The 18,460-nt window shown below is 42.4% G+C and overlaps 1 pseudogene; it reads right to left on the bottom strand.

Annotated features, from left to right (window-relative positions):
• Positions 1 to 9,440: 9,440 nt before the first annotated feature.
• On the bottom strand, positions 9,441 to 10,317 carry Ppp1r3b-ps2 (protein phosphatase 1, regulatory subunit 3b, pseudogene 2; annotated as a pseudogene).
• Positions 10,318 to 18,460: the final 8,143 nt, after the last annotated feature.

Below are 18,460 nucleotides of genomic sequence, written 5' to 3'. Positions count from 1 at the left end.
ATGTGCCATTTTCCATAATGACAACTCTAATTTCACCCACAAATAGTATGTAAGTGTCTCACTCCTCTGCACCCTTGCCAGAACTTGCTATGCTTGGTCTTTGGTACTAGTCATTCCACCTGGGATGAGGCAATGTCTCACTGTGGTTTTGATCTGCATTTCACTAGTGCTTAGTGGTTGCAGGTACTTTTCATGCCCTTGTTGACCATATGTATGTATCTTTTAAAGTAATGTTTGATTAAATGTACTTTTTATTCTTAAAGTCAGATTAGAGAATTTTGTTTTTAAGTTCTTTGTTTGTTAACTTGTGTGTGTGTGTGTGTGTGTGTGTGTGTGTGTGTCCCCAGGGACTAGAAGAGGCACTCGATCCCCTGGCACTGGAGTTACAGTGTTTTGACCTGCCTAACGTAGGTCCTAGAAACTGAACTCCAATCCTCTGAAAGAGAAGCAAGCATTCTTTTATTATTATTATTATTATTATTATTATTATTATTATTATTATTATTATTAACTTGAGTATTTCTTATTTACATTTCGAGTGTTATTCCCTTTCCCGGTTTCCGGGCAAACATCCCCCTAATCCCTCCCCCTCCCCTTCTTTATGGGTGTTCCCCTCCCCACCCTCCCCCCATTGCCACCCTCCCCCCAACAGTCTAGTTCACTGGGGGTTCAGTCTTGGCAGGACCCAGGGCTTCCCCTTCCACTGGTGCTCTTACTAGGATATTCATTGCTACCTATGAGGTCAGAGTCCAGGGTCAGTCCATGTATAGTCTTTAGGTAGTGGCTTAGTCCCTGGAAGCTCTGGTTGCTTGGCATTGTTGTACATATGGGGTCTCGACCCCCTTCAAGCTCTTCCAGTTCTCTCTCTGATTCAGAAGCAAGCATTCTTAACCACTGAGCCTTCTCTGAGGGTCCTTCACAGCTCTTACAAATAGAATAACTTTCTTGATTTCTTTTGTAGGTGGTCTACTTTTGCCTACCTATAGCCAGTGTTATGAATTTTGTATGTTGCTTTTCATTTCGATTTTTATTTTAATGTTGCCCAAGTACGCGGATCTCACTCTGGAGTCTAGCTGGCCTTATACTCTACATCCCGCACTTTGATCTCCAGAGTGAGGCAGTGTCAGGCATGCAGTGCTCCATCTTGCTGCTTTCACACGACTCGGTGAAACTTACTAGTTCTAACCCGTGTGTGTGTGTGTGTGTGTGTGTGTGTGTGTGTGTGTAAGTTTTACACGACTCGGTGAAACTTACTAGTTCTAAGGATTCTTCTGTGGATTATTTGTAGCTTTCTAGGTAAGAGAGACCACATCCTTCACAAACAGCAACAATTGGACTTTCCAATTCAGAGATATTTTATTTCCTTCTCCTGCCTAACTGCAAGAAATAGTAAATAAAAGTCATAGAAATCTATATCCTGCCCTATTCCATCATCCTTTTCAAAGATGTCATAGAAAATAACATTTAAAAAGTCAAAACACTTTAAACGTCAAAAGTGAGAACGTTAAGATAAAATATAAACCACGCTTCAGAGGGGCAGACACGCCTGGGAAACCAGAGGAGACTGCTCTCTGCCCACATTTCTGATGCCTAGCACCATCTGGGCCCCCTGCCCTCAGGGACCCAGGAGAAGTAGGGGCAGGCCCTTCTAGTTCCCGCCCACAGGGACAGCTGAAAGCCAGTGGACAGGAATGATTATATGTCTGACAGCAGAATACTCTGTTCCCATAACTGGATGAAAGAAAACAGGAAAACAAGTCTATAGCACTCCTGACACACAGGCCTATAGGACGGTCAAGTCACTGTCAGAAATAACAAAACAGGGTTGGGGATTTAGCTCAGTGGTAGAGCGCTTGCCTAGGAAGCACAAGGCCCTGGGTTCGGTCCCCAGCTCTGAAAAAAAAAAAGAACAAAAAAAAAAAAAAAAAAGAAATAACAAAAGAAGGTAACACCAGAGACAGCCTGATGGTGAGAGGCAAGCACAGGAACCCAAGCAACAGAAATCAAGACTACATGGCATCATCGGAGCCCAATTCTCCCACCAAAGCAAACATTGAATATTCAAACACACCAGAAAACAAGATCTAGATTTAAAATCACATTTGATCATGATGATGATCATGATCATGAGGACTTTAAGAAAGAGATAAAGAACTCCTTTAGAGAAATGCAGGAAAACACGAGTAAACAAGTAGAAGACCTTGGAGAGGAAATAGATATAAGCATCACCAACAGAATAGAAGAGATGGAAGAGAGAATCTCAGGAGCAGAAAACTCCATAGAAATTATTGAGTCAACTGTTAAAGATAATGGAAAATGGAAAAAGCTACTGGCCCAAAACATAGAGGAAATCCAGGACACAATGAGAAGATCAAGCCTAAGGATAATAGGTATAGAAGAGAGTGAAAACTCCCAACTCAAAGGACCAGTAAATATATTCAACAAAATCATAGAAGAAAACTTCCATAACCTAAAGAAAGAGATGCCCATAAATATACAAGAAGCCTACAAAACTCCAAATAGATTGGACCAGAAAAGAAACTCCTCCTGTTACATAACAGTCAAAATACAAAATGCACAAAACAAAGAAAGAATATTAAAAGCAGTAAGGGAAAAAGGTCAAGTAACATATAAAGGCAGACCTATCAGAATTACACCAGACTTCTCACCAGAGACTATGAAAGCCAGAAGATCCTGGAAAGATGTCATACAGACCCTAAGAGAACACAAATGCCAGCCCAGGTTGCTATATCCAGTAAAACACTCAATTAACATAGATGGAGAAACCAAGATACTCCATGACAAAACCAAATTTATACAATATCTTTCTACAAATCCAGCCCTACAAAGGATAATAAATGGTAAAGCCCAACATAAAGAGGCAAGCTACACCTTAGAAAAAGCAAGAAACTAATCGTTTTCCAACAAAACAAAGAGAAGACAAGCACACAAATATAATCTCACCTCCATACATGAAGGTAACAGGAAGCAACAAACATTATTCCTTAATATCTCTCAACATCAATGGACTCAATCCCCCAATAAAAAGACACAGATTAACAAACTGGATATGTAATGAGGAACCAGCATTTTGCTGCCTACAGGAAACACACCTAAGAGAAAAAGACAGACATTACCTCAGAGTAAAAGGCTGAAAAACAACTTTCCAAATAAATGGTCTGAAGAAGCAAGCTGGAGTAGCCATTCTAATATCGAATAAAATCAACTTCCAACCAAAAGTCTTCAAAAAAGATAAGGAATAATTTCATATTCATCAAAGGAAAAATCCACCAAGATGAATTCTCAATCCTAAATATCTATGCTCCAAATACAAAGGCACATATATACATAAAAGAAACCTTACTAAAGCTCAAAGCACACATTACATCTCACACAACAGTAGGAGATTTCAACACCCCACTCTCATCAATGGACAGATCATGGAAACAGAAATTAAACAGAGACATAGACAGACTAACAGAAGTTATGAACCAAATGGACTTAACAGATATTTTATAGAATATTCTATCCTAAAACAAAAGGATATAGCTTCTTCTCACCATCTCATGGTACTTTCTCCAAAATTGACCATATAACCGGTCATAAAACAGGCCTCAACAGATACAGAAAGATAGAAATAATCCCATGTGTCCTATCAGACCACCACAGGCTAATGCTAGTCTTCAATAACAATAAGGAAAGAACACCCACATATAAATGGAAGTTGAAAAATGCTCAACTCAATGATAACCTGATCAAGGAAGAAATAAAGAAAGAAATTAAAGACTTCTTAGAATTTAATGAAAATGAAGGTACAACATACCCAAACTTATGGGACATGATGAAAGCTGTGCTAAGAGGAAAACTCATAGCTCTGAGTGCCTGCAGAAAGAAACAGGAGAGAGCATATGTCAGCAGCTTGATAGCACATCTAAAAGCTCTAGAACAAAAAGAAGCAAATACACCCAGGAGGAGTACAAGGCAGGAAATAATCAAACTCAGGGCTGAAATCAACCAAGTAAAAACAAAAAGGACTATACAAAGAATCAACAGAACCAAAAGCTGGTTCTTTGAGAAAATCAACAAGATAAACAAACCCTTAGTCAGACTAACGGGAGGACACAGAGAGTGTGTCCAACTTAACAAAATCAGAAATGAAAAGGGAGACATAACAACAGAATCAGAGGACATTCAAAAAATCATCAGATCCTACTACAAAATCCTATATTCAACAAAACTTGAAAATCTGCAGGAAATGGACAATTTATTAGGCAGATACCAGGTACCGAAGTTAAATCAGGAACAACCCATAACTCCTAAAGAAATAGAAGGAGTTATTAAAAGTCCCCCAAACCAAAAAGAGCCCAGGTTCAGATGGGTTCAGTGCAGAATTCTATCAGACCTTCATAGAAGATCTCATACCAATACTATCCAAACTATTCCACAAAATTGAAACAGACAAAGCGCTAACAAATTCCTTCTATGAAGCCACAATTACTCTTACACCTAAACCACACAAAGACCCAACAAAGAAAGAGAACTTCAGACCAATTTCCCTTATGAATATCGACGCAAAAATACTTAATAAAATTCTTGCAAACTGAATCCAAGAACACATCAAAACAATCATCCATCATGATCAAGTAGGCTTCATCCCAGGGATGCAGGGATGGTTTAATATACGGAAAACCATTAACGTAATCCACTATATAAACAAACTGAAAGATAAAAACCACATGATCATTTCATTAGATGCTGAGAAAGCATTTGACAAAATTCAACACCCCTCCAAGTTAAAAGTCCTGGAAAGACTAAAAATAGTAAATGCCATATACAGCAAACCAGTAGCTAGCATTAAACTAAATGGAGAGAAACTTGAAGCAATCCCACTAAAATCAAGGACTAGACAAGGATGCCTACTCTCTCCCTACTTATTCAATATAGTTCTCGAAGTCCTAGGCAGAGCAATCAGACAGCAAGAGGAGATCAAAGGGATACAGATTGGAAAGGAAGAAGTCAAAATATCACTATTTGCAGATGATATGATAGTATATTTAAGTGATCCCAAAAGTTCCACCAGAGAACTAATAAACTTGATAAACACCTTCAGCAAAGTGGCTGGGTATAAAATTAACTCAAATAAATCAGTAGCCTTCCTCCTCACAAAAGAGAAACAAGCTGAGAAAGAAATTAGGGAAATGACACCCTTCATAATAGACCCAAATAATATAAAATACCTGGGTGTGACTTTAACCAAGTAAGTGAAAGACCTGTATGATAAGAACTTCAAGCCTCTGAAGAAAGAAAGTGAAGAAGATCTCAGAAGATGGAAAGATCTCCATGCTCATGGATTGACAGGATTTATATAGTAAAAATAGCCATTTTACCAAAAGCGATCTACAGAGTCAATGCAATCCCGATCAAAATACCTATCCAATTCTTCAAAGAGTTAGACAGAACTATTTGCAAATTCATCTGGAATAACAAAAAACCCAGGATAGCTAAAACTATCCTCAACAATAAAAGGACTTCAGGGGGAATCACTATCCCTGAACTCAAGCGGTATTACAGAGCAATAGTGATAAAAACTGCATGGTATTGGTACAGAGAAAGACAATGGAACAGAATTGAAGACCAAGAAATGAACCCACACACCTATGGGCACTTGATTTTTGACAAAGGAGCCATAACCATCCAATGGAAAAAAGATAGCATTTTCAGCAAATGGTGCTGGTTCAACTGGAGGTCAACATGTAGATGAATGCAGATCAATCCATGCTTATCACCCTGTACAAAGCTTAAGTCCAAGTGGATCAAGGACCTCCACATCAAACCAGATACACTCAAACTAATAGAAGAAAAAGTGGGGAAGCATCTGGAACACATGGGCACTGGAAAAAATTTCCTGAACAAAACACCAATGGCTTATGCTCTAAGATCAAGAATCGACAAATGGGATCTCATAAAACTGCAAAGCTTCTGTAAGGCAAAGGATACTGTGGTTAGGACAAAACGGCAACCAACAGATTGGGAAAAGATCTTTACCAATCCTACAACAGATAGTGGGCTTATATCCAAAATATACAAAGAACTCAAGAAGTTAGACTGCAGGGAGACAAATAACCCTATTAAAAAATGGGGTTCAGAGCTAAACAAAGAATTCACAGCTGAGAGAATGCCGAATGGCTGAGAAACACCTAAAGAAATGTTCAACATCTTTAGTCATAAGGGAAATGCAAATCAAAACAACCCTGAGATTTCACCTCACACCAGTAAGAATGGCTAAGATCAAAAACTCAGGTGACAGCAAATGCTGGCGAGGATGTGGAGAAAGAGGAACACTCCTCCATTGTTGGTGGGATTGCAGACTGGTACAACCATTCTGGAAATCAGTCTGGAGGTTCCTCAGAAAATTGGACATTGAACTACCTGAGGACCCAGCTATACCTCTCTTGGGCATATAACCAAAAGATGCCCCAACATATAAAAAAGACACGTGCTCTACTATGTGCATAGCAGCCTTATTTATAATAGCCAGAAGCTGGAAAGAACCCAGATGCCCTTCAACAGAGGAATGGATACAGAAAATGTGGTACATCTACACAGTGGAATATTACTCAGCTATCAAAAACAATGCCTTTATGAAATTCATAGGCAAATGGTTGGAACTGGAAAATATCATCCTGAGCAAGGTAACCCAATCACAGAAAAACACACATGGTATGCACTCTTTGATAAGTGGCTATTAGCTCAAATGCTTGAATTACCCTAGATGCATAGAACACATGAAATTCAAGACGGATGATCAAAATGTGAATGCTTCACTCCTTCTTTAAAAGGAAAACAAGAATACCCTTGGCAGGGAATAGAGAGGCAAAGATTAAAACAGACACAGAAGGAACACCCATTCAGTGCCTGCCCCACATGTGGCCCATATATATACAGTCACCCAATTAGACAAGATGGATGAAGCAAAGAAGTGCAGGCTGACAGGAGCCGGATGTAGATCTCTCCTGAGAGACACAGCCAGAATACAGCAAATACAGAGGTGAATGCCAGCAGCAAACCACTGAACTGAGAATAGGACCCCCGTTGAAGGAATCAGAGAAAGAACTGGAAGAGCTTGAAGGGGCTCGAGACCCCATATGAACAAAAATGCCAAGCAACCAGAGCTTCCAGGGACTAAGCCACTACCCAAAGACTATACATGGACTGACCCTGAGCTCCAACTGCATAGGTAGCAATGAATATCCTAGTAAGAGCACCAGTGGAAGGGGAAGCCCTGGGTCCTGCCAAGGCTGGACCCCCAGTGAACGGGATTCTTGGGGGAAGGGTGGTAATGTGGGGAGGATTGGGAGGGGAACACCCATATAGAAGGGGACAGGGAGGGGTTAGGGGGATGTTGGCCTGGAAACCAGGAAAGGGAATAACATTTGAAATGTAAATAAGACATACCCAATTTAATAAAGATGGAAAAAAATAAAATAAAATACAGCAGCCAGAAAAACAAAAAGGAAATATTATAGAGTGTTGTCATATTGGAATATGAATTCTTATTTATATCATCTTAGTTTTCAGTTCAGTAACAAATTGAAATTGAGTTTAGGAAGCATATCACATGTTTTTATCATTAACTTAGACAAGTATATCCTCAACAATTTCTATTTTGTATCATATATGTCTTTTGCTTAGTGTCCATCTTTTACGTAGAATCCTAAGATAAGGCATAAACTATATTATCTATTTAAATCCGTTCCACCAAGATAATAAAACCTGAGGCATTCTATAAACCATATAATCTATCAAACACTGTTACCTCTGATTTTGCCATGAAAATATCTGAATGTATGGTGTAATCCTTATGAATAAGATAATCATGTGGAAAACCTGTCTTTCATATACACACTAATAAATATGTGATAATCATAGTTTAAAAAAATATAAACCACACTCGATAGGATCAGAAACATTTGCTATCTGCCTGATGCTAACCTGTGAAGCCAAGGGGCAAGGGGCTTCAGCCAGCAGCCCCTCTGAATCCACGAGACTCTGCATTCCTTTCCTTCTTGTCTCAGGGAACATCAGTTCAGTAAGAACATTAAACAGACATCTTTTACCAAACTCCTAGAACAAAACAACACCCCTAGATTTCTACAAATACGCATGTAAAGCAGTTTCCAAATTCCCCTATAATTTTAATTTACCCTAGAGAAAAATCTCAGGGTTTGGGGGTTCACCCAACAGTAAGAGTTCCAGGAGTCTCACACTAGCGTATGATAACGCACTGCAATCCAATATGGTTAAGAAAAATTCATCTGATCCCTCAGAGCTAACAAACATTTAAAATAACATAGAAAAACTTGGTGAGGTTTTTCTCCCCGTCCTTTTATAATACACACCATAAATAAATGCACGCAATCAATGTCCTTGGGTGTCCATAAAGCATCCTGAATATGACTGTATACTGCAAACAAAGCTAAGAATGTTCTGGAGGGTTTGAGAATATGCTAGTCTTGCTATTTGAAAGCCTCAGACAAGGCATTGAAGTGGACCCTCCAGGAAACATGAGAGCCATGACTCTCTCAAACAAAAGCAGCTCACATACTGGCTGGGCAAGCGGAACTGGATCTTGTCATTGAGTCTTCTGGTAACTCTGGGTGAAACTGAGTGCTTCGAAAGCTCCCCAAAGTCCAAGAGAAAAAGCTAAAAGTTCAGACTGTCCCACCCCGTCCTAGTGCTGTGCCCTGTGACCCCGCACAGGAACTAATAACCTTCCGGTAATTAATATGTTGTTCTCTGCTGGAATATAAAAGAGGGTCAGGAAGAGAGGGGAAGGATGCCTATCTCAGACACAAGCTATGAATTTGCTTTGACTCTCTTGTCCAGATCACTGGATAGACTGTGTAGGGGGAGGAGGTGTAGTGAAAGAACTTGCACAGAAAACGGCTGCCCCCTCCTCCATCCCTCTTATGAGGCTGCAGGGTATCAGGCCAGTATGTCACAGAGTTGAGGTGACTCCCTCTGAGTACATGTAGACTGAAGGAGACACATGGAAAGCCATGGGCAGGGCAGGACCTCGAGGTCAGTGGTAAGGCTGGAAAAAGCTGGAGACTGGTTTCTGGGTGACTTTCAAAGTCTAAGTATGGAAGAGAGGCCAGCTTCCTCTGTCCTTGCCAGCATGGCTCCTCTCCAGACCCCTCTGGCACCATCCCGTGCATTCCCTTGTGGCCAACCCAGATACCACAGAGGATCAGCACGCCTCCTCTCCTCTGAGCAAGAAACCAGGTGTGATGAAAACACGCTGGACTTGCCGGTTTGAGGAAAAAAGTGAACAGAATCCTGTCTTTTCAAAAACCACGCCTAATGGCAGATCGGCTTCCCTCTGGCCTTGCGTTCTCGCCTCCATCTTGATCAGAGCCACAGACTGTCGACTGCAGTCACTAGTAACAGGGCCCCCGCTTTTCATATCCCAGATAACTAGGCCACTCTGGAAACAGGCCAAAGGAACATCGAGGGCTCCCAAACTGGTCAAAAGAGATTCCAAAATCCGGTCCATTGCACGGCTCAATCATTCTATGAGTGGATTGGAGTTCAGCCAGGAAGATCCTGTAGGTTTTGACTTTGTTGCTGTCCCAGGACGCCTGGCCATTACACTGTAGCACACCGCAACTCCATTCTTTCACTAGGGTGAATTTTCTTGGGTAAGCCAATGTCAAAAGAAAACACATCCCTGTCTGAATCAGCCTAAGTGTCCTTCACATACTGACAAGGGAAGTCTGTGAAGCTTTTCCAGAGGTCAAGTGTCACTCTGATCTTCACAACCTTCTCGAATGCCAGGTTCTGGACCTTCACGGGCCCGCGATGGCTCTATCCTTCAGCACAGTTTTTGAGGCAGACATGGCTGGTTTGAAGTCGATTTCTAAAATCTAAGTAATCTGCAGAAGGCTGCGGAAAATTCAAAACAAAGCTCTCACTCTCTACTGTCCTCAGACTCACGACGTTGTCTAGGAGCTCAGTGATGTTAAACGGAATATCCAGTGGGTCATCCATCGAATTCCGGGAACACTTTCACCATTGTCAGGGCCAGCCCCGGTTGTCGGCCAAGGGCACTCGCTTCTTCATCTTCTTCTCCTGCACTGTGGGGGTCCACCATTCTGCGGGCTTCATCCTTGCTGCCCAGCTGAACACAAGGTCCAGTGGTTTGCTCAGTTATGGGGAGATCTTGAAGGTGAAGTGTTCTCTGCGTAGAGAAGGAGCCATAGGGCTGGAGCTGTATTCTATGTCCACAGCCATCATGCTGGACGTGCAGGCTAGAAGTCGGCTCCCTGGTTTGCTGCACTCTGGGTTCCAGTTCCAGCAGCCTGTGGCGCACTTAACTTTCTAGTCACCTCTCCTCACCCCCGATTTCATCTCTTAAAGAGAAATCTTTCACCTTTTCCCCTCAATATGATGTTAGCAGCAGGCTTGTTAGATGTGTTTTTTTTTAAAACAGATTTTATGATTCTATTATTAATATTTTTAAAATGGATATTTTATTTATTTACATTTCAAACGTTATCCCCTTTCCCTGTTTCTCCTCTGCAAACCCTCCATCCCATTCCCTTTACCCTGCTTCTATAAGGGTGTTCCCCCATCCACCCACCCAACCCCCTCCTGCCTGCCACATCACCCTAGCATTCCTCTACACTGGGGCATCAAGCCTTCATAAGACCAAGGACCTCCCATTGATGTCAGATAAGGCCCCTTCAGCTCCTTCAGTCCTTCCCCTAACTTCTCCATTGGGGACCCAGTGCTCAGTCCGATGGTTGGCTTTGAGAATCTGTATTTGTCAGGCTCGGGCAGAGCCTCTCAGGAGACAACTATATCAGGCTCCTGTCAACATGCATTCCTTGGCATCAGCAATAGTGTCTGGGTTTGGTGGCTGCATATGGGACGGATCCCCAGATAGGGCAGTCTCTGGATGGCCTTCCTTTAAGTCTCTGCTCCACTTTGTCCCTGTATTTCCTTTAGACAGGAGCAATTCTGGGTTAAAATTTTGACATAACTATATTATACCTAATTTATTCCATTTCAAATGTAGGTTGTTGGATCTTGACAGATGCTTCTCCTGTATCAATCGGATATGATCAGACAGCTTCACCCCTCCTTGTGCCGATGTGACATCACAGTATTGATCTGTGCAGAAAAGCGCCTCTGTGTCGATGGGGTGAATCTTGTGGAGAATAATGACGGTGGGTTATGTTTTATGCCATCGGAGCCAATACTCAGCTGAGAGAGTTCGCATGTTTGTTCATCAGCAGTCCTGGGCAATGTTTTCTTTTCTGTATTGACTGGTTTGGAGATCTGAGTTTAGCATTTCCTCCTTTTCAATTTTTATGAAAATTTTGAAGAGAAATGCATTGCTTCTTTAAATGTTTGGAAGAATTTAGTAGTGAAACCATCTGGCCTCCGTGGTTTCTTGCTAGGAGACTTTATTGCCGATTTGGTTTTGTTACTAATTTGGTTCGTTTAGATCCTGTTTCTCTATGGTTCCGTCTTATGTGTGTTCTAGAGTCCATTCATTTCTTCTAGCTTACCAGCGCATGTGTGCAAGTCTCTGTTGATGACTTTACTTTTTGCAGAATCAACTGTAATGTCTCCTTTCTCTGTGTTTTTATGTTCATACAAAAAAAAAAAAAGTTCATGTTTCCGTCAGTAAAAAAAGGCTTGGTATGCAAGCATAGGGTTCCCAGTTCAAATCCCAGTCACTCAAGGTGGTGTGCATTCATGACCACGGGGACAGGATGACCCCTAGAGCTTCCTGGGCAACTAGTCTAGCAAGTCAGTGACTTCCACATCCAACATTTCAAAAATAATTGGGCTGGATCCTTGGATAAGGTGATTGTCTTCAAACTAAATGACTTGAATTCTGTCCCTGGGACCCACATGGTTGAAGGAGAGAACCAACTCCTATTCTGATCTCCATTCATGCATGAACAGCAGCTACACACAAACACACACACACACACACACACACACACACACACACAGAGAGAGAGAGAGAGAGAGAGAGAGAGAGAGAGAGAGAATTTTATTAGCTCAATACTTTAGGGTCAGAAAGACAACTTTTAAAATTTATTTATGTTTTGGGTTGTTTTTCAGATTTATTTTTTATTTATTATATATAAGTACACTGTAGCTGTCTTCAGACACACCAGAAGACGGCATCAGATCTCATTACAGATGGTTATGAGCCACCATGTGGTTGCTGGGAATTGAACTCAGGAACTCAGGAAGAGCAGTCGGTGCTCTTAACCACTGAGCCATCCCTCCAGCCCCTTGTTTGTTTGTTTTTGTTTGTTTTCAAGACAAGGTTTCTCTGTGTAGACCTGGCTGCCCTGGAACTTACTTTGTAGAACCAGGCTGGTCTTGAATTCAGAGATCTGCCCGCCTCTGCTCCCCAAGTACTGGGATTAAAGGTGTGTGCCACCACCTGGCTAAAAAGACAATGTAAAATTTCGATTAATTTCTGTTTGGTTTCCAGACCTCTGCACAAGGGACTGAAGAACATAATTTTACATATTAAAGCAGGCCTGGCCCCCAGGGTTCATTAGCATCACTTAGTCCCTTCCTGGTGTACCCTGCCCTCTAAATAATCCTGACATTTTGTGTGCTCTTCTTCCTCTCTTCCTCCTCCCCCTCCTTTTTCCTTTCCCTTCACCTTCTCTCTGTGCTGGGGACATCGAACTCACCTGCCTGAGAGCAGCTTCTTAATAAATCTGCCTTTAGAGTATTCTAGTCTTGCTTGAATTGGCTCGTCTCAGCAGCAGAAAAATAACCTACCAATTTTGTTTCTTGCAGGGAAGGACAGAATAAACAATATAAAAGTTACTTAAAATGTAATTATATGGAAGAATTACCTGGACATACGAGTTTCAGGAGAGAAAAGGCCTCAGCATTTGAGGAGAGTCCAAAATACAAAGAGTTATTAGTTAAAATATAGCAGTGTTATAGAATGTAGCAAAACAGTATCTTTACGATTATCTAAACTTCCAGCGAGCAGCTTAAATGCTAAGTCTTCAAATGTGAGAGTGGATACACAACTTTTAGAAATGCATTTGGAGCACCACACCCTGTGCTGCTGATGACAGTTGACCAGACACTTGACAATCTGCTCACTTGATAATTCTTCGAAGTCTCTTCAAGGAAACATATTTGTCATAGAAAAAGAAAATCAAAACTTACTTGTTTCCAACAGTCAGCAGTGTTAGGTTACACGGAAGGATTTGTTTAGAATCTGAAAGACAACTGCTTTCTCCTCCCCCCTCTCACACTTTAATGGGTGATGTAAGTCACTGACTCTGACCTGTGTTAGGAATTCATTTACCATAGCTCATAAGTGCCAGGCCAACCATGAGAAAGAACAGCTCCCTGGACCACGTTTCCCATCAGACTAGGGTGTCTGTTCCCTCTCTCTTATCTGGTACCTCCCAGTGATGACTATCCTTGCTTGTCGACTTGACCACAGCTAGAGTTAACTAAAACCCAAAACTCTGGGGCACACCTACGCACCTATGGGGGATATTTTTTCTTTTTTCTTTTTTCTTTCTTTTTTTTTTTTTTTTTTTTTTTTTTTTTTTTTTTTTTTTTTTTTGCTTAGTTTGAAATAGGAAGATTTATTTCTAACCTGGATCTTTGAAGTAGGAAGACACCCTTTTAATCTAGATCTTTTGAGGTGGGAAACCCCACCTCTAATCCGGGCCACGCCTTCTCCTGGAAGCCTATGTAAGGACACGAAAGAAGGAAGCCTGTGCTCTGCCTGCTTGCTGTCTTGCCAGCACATCCATTCCTTTGCTGGCATTAGAGCCTACGTCTTCAGGATTCTGGCATATACCAAAGACCAGCTGAGACATCCAGTCTTTTGGACTGAACAACTATCGAATGATGGACCTTATATACATAGAAGCCTTTGTTAGACTAGCTGGACCACGGCCTGTAAGTCGTTCTAATAAATTTCCTTCCTCTATATAGAGAGACTCGTCCTATAAATTCTGTTACTCTCTAGATCCCTGACTAATGCAGTCACATCACTCACCTGGCCCTGACGGCTCCTGGGTGCCCTGGCAAAAGCAGATCCTGGCCTGAATCCCAGAAAAACTGGTCTCCTGGAAAGATACCAAAACCTTAGAAGTAGCTGCAAGAGATAAGGTTCTGCTTACCGGAACCTGGCAAAGTCGGGGACTGTATCTCAGGGAACTTGAAAGGGATTTCCTATCGGAACCAGAGATATCAGGAGAAAAGGAGGCAAAATAGCTGAGATCAGCTTCTGAAGCTTGTCTTGCTAGGAAGAAATTTCCGGGCACCCCGTGAACATGCAGGCAAGACTCAGGGAGGGCTGGTACCGGGCTCCATCCAACAACAGTGCCTTCCTAGCGTGAAGGAAGAACTCTACAGGGTCCCTACTCTTAACAAAGTGAAGGAAAGAAATCGATCTTTGAGCCAAGTGTGTGAACCTGCATTGCTAGCCCGCAGGAGAGTGAGGTTTGAGTTTAAAGCTAGTCTAAGCTATGAAGCTATGAAGCATGACCGTGTGTGTGTGTGTGTGTGTGTGTGTGTGTGTGTGTGTGTGTGTGTGTGAGAGAGAGAGAGAGAGAGAGAGAGAGAGAGAGAGAGAGAGACAGAGAGAGGGAGAGAGAGGGAGAGAGAGAGACAGAGAGAGGGAGAGAGACAGAGAGAGGGAGAGAGAGGGAGAGAGAGAGACAGAGAGAGAGAGAGAAAGAGAGAGAGAGAGAGAGAGAGAGAGAGAGAGAGAGAGAGAACCATCTCATTAAATGATTTAAAGGAATCTGTGCTCAAGACTCCGCCAGCAGCCATTGGGATGGCTCAGTGGATGAGAATTGTACCACCAAACCAGACATCCTGTGCAAGAGCCTCAGAACTCACATTGTGGACAGAGATCAACTACTGCAAGTTGTCCTCTGACTTACACACACACACACACACACACACACACACACACACACACACACACCAATGTAAAACAAAACAAAACAACAAAAACCTTAAGGTTCCTGACTTGTCAGGGTTTCCTGAACAAAACATCACCGCCAAGAAGCAAGTTGGGGAGGAAAGGGTTTATTCAGCTTACACTTCCACATTGGCTGTTTATCACCAAAGAGAGTCAGGACTGGAACTCATACCAGGTAGGAACTTGAAGGCAGAAGCTGATGCAGCGGCCATGGAAGGATGCTGCTTACTGGCTTGCTTCCTCTGACTAGCTCAGCTTGCTTTCTTATAGAACCCAGGACTACCAGCCCGGGAACAGCACCAGCCACAATGGGCTGGGCCCTCTCCCCTTGATCACTAATTGAGAAAATGCCTTACAGCTGGGTCTCTTGAAGGCATTTCCTCAAAAGAAGCTCCTTTCTCTGTGCTAACTCCAGCTGACACACAAAACCAGCCAGTACAGCTCCAAAGCCTGCAAGAGCAAAGGCTGAATTCTGTTTTCCATAAAGGTATTTCCTCGTCCGCTCCGGCACTGTAAATGTGGCCTTATTTGGAAATAGTGCGTGGCATCTTTTTTTTTTTGGGGGGGGGGTTCTTTTTTTTTTTTTTGGAGCTGGGGACGGAACCCAGGGCCTTGCGCTTCCTAGGTAAGCGCTCTACCACTGAGCTAAATCCCCAGCCCCTCGTGGCATCTTTAATATGTAAGTCAAAGCAATGTGGGTTCTGCATCTAGCACGGGAATGTTTCTCAGAAGAGACAGAGACAAACACATACCACAAGGAGGGACGATACACGGGTGCGACGGGATGGGGTGGGGGATGGGATGCCACAGTGAGGAAGCGAGGCTTCAGAAAGACAAGAAGCCAGACAAGGCCTTGCTGGAGCCATCAGAGGAGCACGCACTTCCAACACCTGGATTTTATATCTCTAGACTACAGAGCTCTTCACAAATGAATTTCTGTCATGGCGTTTAGCTTGTAATAATGTGTCATTCCTAGGAAACAATATAACATCCCTTGGAATGTGGAGAGATCTAGGAAGCCTGCCACTAGCCCAGTGCCAACATTCCTGAAAACTTAGCTCAGCCAAAGCAGCATTTCTTCTCTGTGTCCCAAGTACCTGCCACTGCGTGTTTTGTATTCTGTGTTTGTCGTGATGACCAAAATAACAGACATAGACAGCCACTGACCCCAGTGGTTTCTGTCTACTGAGAAAGGGGTGAGACAAACTACAATAGAGAGGACCGTCATGTCCGTTTTGTTTTATTTTATTTTGTTTTTGTTTTTTCCTTTTTTTTTTTTTTGGAGCTGGGGACCGAACCCAGGGCCTTGCACTTGCTAGGCAAGCGCTCTACCACTGAGCTAAATCCCCGACCCCTTATTTTGTTTATTTATGTTTTTGTTTTTGTTTTTTGAGCTAGGTCTCACTATCTGGCTGGCCTTGAACTCATGACTTAACTGCTTTTGCCTCACCACTGCTGAGATTAAGGCACCACATCTGGCCGTAATTCTGCTTCTTGATATTAGATCAGGGCCTCGTTTTGAAGCTACATGTTAATTTGTAGACCTCTGTCCAGTAGAGAAAAAAACAAGTTATAACTGTATAATTAATTGTATCATCTGAAGGACACATTCATTGTTTCTTTCCTGGTAAGGTATGTAAGCTCTTGATTTTCAAGTGCTTCTGGATGCTAACTTTGCAGTCTTACTATGTCCTTCATTCACTGAGCCCAGAGCGTTTTTTGACACTGTTCGTTCTATTTTTATAGATGAGTCATGTCTTTGACCTTTTGAGTCTTTGACATCAACTCTTGCAAAGCACAAGTAGTTTAATATGAATGTTTTAATATGGTCCCCGGAAGATGGTAGGTGTTACATGGATTCAAGTTCCCCCTCAGGAGCTCAGGAAAGCCTGGAAGATTCTGAACAGGTAACCACTAGCAGGTGGCCCCACTGCAAATCAGTGTGCACCAAGGCAATTGTAGGCCTCTTTCTGGTCCCGCCCTTTGTCCTCATCCTGTTCTTATATTTCATGTCTGTTACCCAGAGGCATTCAAGAGGCAGGAGGCTCTCAAGTTCAAGCCCAACCTGGGCTACACTGAGTGCCTATCTCACTTCCGTAGGGATGTCTCCATTATAAAACGTCTCTGGCATTCTTTCCTTTGATCTTTTAAATGTAGCTTTGCCTGAAATTACAGGGTTTAAGAATATGTTCAATCCAGAATTGCTGATAAATTTGAGGACAGTGTTTCCCATTCTTTGCTGCAGAGGAAAAAAAAAGAAAGTAAAGCCAAAATCTGAGTAAGGACGTGTGTGGTGGCAACTTTAGACCCAGCAATCAGGAGGAGGAGACAGGCAGATGGCTGTGAGTTTGAGGTCAGCTTGGTCTACATAGTGAGTTCTAAACCAGCCAGGACTACATAGTGAGATCCCATGTGCTGGCTGGGTTTATGTCAACTTGACACAAGCTAGAGTCATCAGAGAAGAGAGATCCACAGTTGAGAAAATGTCTCCATAAGACTGGGCTGTAGACGAGCCTGTAGAGCACTTTTAAACTAATGATGGGGACAATTAATTACATAATTAATCACATAATTAATGATTAATTAATCAGCCCTGAGCTGGTAGTCCTGGATTCTATAAAAAAAAGCAGGCTGGCCAGGGGTGATGGTGCATGCCTTAATCCCAGCACTTGGGAGACAGAGGCACGCGCATCTCTGTGAGTTCTAGGCCAACCTGGTCTACAAAGTGAGTTCTAGGACAGCCAGGGCTGTTACACAGGGAAATCCTGTCCCAAAAAACCGAAAACCAAAATAAAACAAAAAGCAAGCCAGTAAGCAGCACTCTCCCCTGGGTTCTGCTCCCCTGTTTAAAATTCCTGCCCTGTTTAAGTTTTTGCCCTGACTTCCTTCAAATAGACTATAGTGTGAAAGTGTAAGCCAAATAGACCTTTTCCTCCCCAAGTTGCTTTTGGTCATAGTATTTCATCACAGAAATAGTAACCCTAACTAGGACACCCTGTTTTTGTCTCTATAAATCACACGTGTGCACGCGCGTTCACGCGCATGCGCGTGCACACACACACACACACACACACACACACTTCCCCATGCTGAACATGTTACTACATACTGTGATACTGTAATTCCACTACTTGGCAAGACGAAGCAAGAAGAGTCATGGTTCCAAACCTGCCTATACGTAGTAAGCTCCTGTCTCATACAGGAAAAAAGAAATAAAAGTGAAAGAAATAAAAGAATAGAAGAAGGAGAAAGAGAAGAAGAGAATGTTAGAAAGAAAGAGAAAAGAAGGAAGAAAAAAGAAGGAAAGAGACAGAGACAGAGAGACAGACAGAGAGACAGAGAGAGACAGAGAGAAGAGAGAAGGACCAGGAGCCAGGTGTAGCAATAATCCCAGCACTCAGAAGGTAGAGGCAGGAGGATCAGAGATTCAAGACCTGCCTTGGCTACATAACA

Source organism: Rattus norvegicus, chromosome 2 (assembly GCF_021556685.1).
Source record: "Rattus norvegicus strain SHRSP/BbbUtx chromosome 2, alternate assembly SHRSP_T2T, whole genome shotgun sequence".
Lineage (NCBI taxonomy): Eukaryota > Metazoa > Chordata > Mammalia > Rodentia > Muridae > Rattus > Rattus norvegicus.
The sequence above is the reverse complement of the archived record's forward strand: the minus strand, read 5'-3'. Positions and strand labels throughout refer to the sequence as shown.